Source organism: Propithecus coquereli, unplaced genomic scaffold (genome assembly GCF_000956105.1).
Source record: "Propithecus coquereli isolate 6110/MARCELLA unplaced genomic scaffold, Pcoq_1.0 Scaffold88, whole genome shotgun sequence".
NCBI classification, from domain to species: domain Eukaryota; kingdom Metazoa; phylum Chordata; class Mammalia; order Primates; family Indriidae; genus Propithecus; species Propithecus coquereli.
In genome coordinates, this window is record NW_012155062.1 from 8,184,701 (window position 1) to 8,186,319 (window position 1,619).

Sequence of the window (1,619 nt, forward strand, 5' to 3'; positions counted from 1 at the left end):
AGGAAGAAATGATAATAATTCTGTACAGTTTCTTCTAGAAAAAATAAAAGCAGAGGGAACACATTCTATTAATAATTTATTCTACAGGGCCAGCATTACCCTGATATCCAAACCAGAAAAAGACATTGCACAAAAAGAAAAACTAAAGAATAATATCTCTTATGAACATATTATGCAGAAATCTTCAACTAAGTATTAGCAATTTGAATCCAGCAATCTATAAGAAGAATATATACCATGAAAAAAAAGGAGATTTGTGTCAGGTATTCAAGGCTGACTCAACATTCTATAATAAAATTAACTAATGTAATCCATTACACTAAAAGAGAAAAATCATGTGATCATATCAATGCAGAAAAAGCATTTGAAAATATACAACACCCATTCTTTTTTTTTTTTACAACACCCATTCTTATTAGAAGCTCTCAAAAAACTAGAAATATAGAGAAACATCCTCAAATAATAAAGAGCATCTATAAAAAAACCTACAGCTAACTTCATACTTAATGGTGAGACAAAAAATTAACTGATTTGGGACCTTAATTTTATCCACAAATTCCCTTCATCTTTGCTATATTTTACTGGCTAGAAGTAAGTCGCATACCATGCCCATACTTAAGAGGAGGACAGTAGACAGGATGTGACCGCCACCAGGGAGTGGGGATTATGTGCGTGTGCGTCTACATGTATATGTATATTTATGGAGTTGACCTTTGAACAACGAGGGTGCTGGGGCACCAACCTCCCGCAAAGCTGAAAATCTGCATATACCTTTTGATTGCCCCAAATCTTAATTACCAACAACCTACTGTTGACTTGAAGACTCACCAATGACATAAACAATTAACACATATTTTATACATTATATGCATTATATATTGTATTCTGTTAGTAAAGTAAGCTAGAGAAAAGAAAATGTTATTAGAAAAATCATAAGAAAGAGAAAGTATATTTATAATTCATTAATTGAAAGTGGATCATCATGAAGTCTTCATCCTCATCATCTTCACATTGACTAGGCTGAGGAGGAGGAGAAGGAAGAAGAGGGATTTGTCTTGCTGTCTCAGGGGTGCCAGACACTGAAGAAAATCCACATGTAAGGGAATCGAAGCAATTCAAACCCGTGTTGTTCAAGGGTCAGCTGTATACACACACACACACACACACACACACACACACACACACACACACACACATACACGCACGTATATGTATATGTACACACACATATATACACGAATGCATGTATATGTACAAAGTTTCCTCTTCTCTTCATATAACCATTCTAAGTACATTTCTCTCCTTTGCTTACCACCTTTATCATGTTTAATATCCTGCACATACAAAGGTCAGTTTTTGTATTTTCAATTTAGTTCCATTAGTATGCCTGTCTATGTTGTTTTAGTTACTGGGGTTTCAGAGCACATTTTGATGTCTAATATAACACTTCGGCACGGCCCTCATTTTTCAATTTTCCTTACTTTCTGTTTTTAATTTTCAACATGAACTTTAAGATTAACCTGTTCATTGAAAACGTTGATTGTGTTTTTATCTGGTTCATTTTCCATTGCTATGATGCTGAGCATTCCTTTTCAACATCACAGTGTGCTTCTGTATCT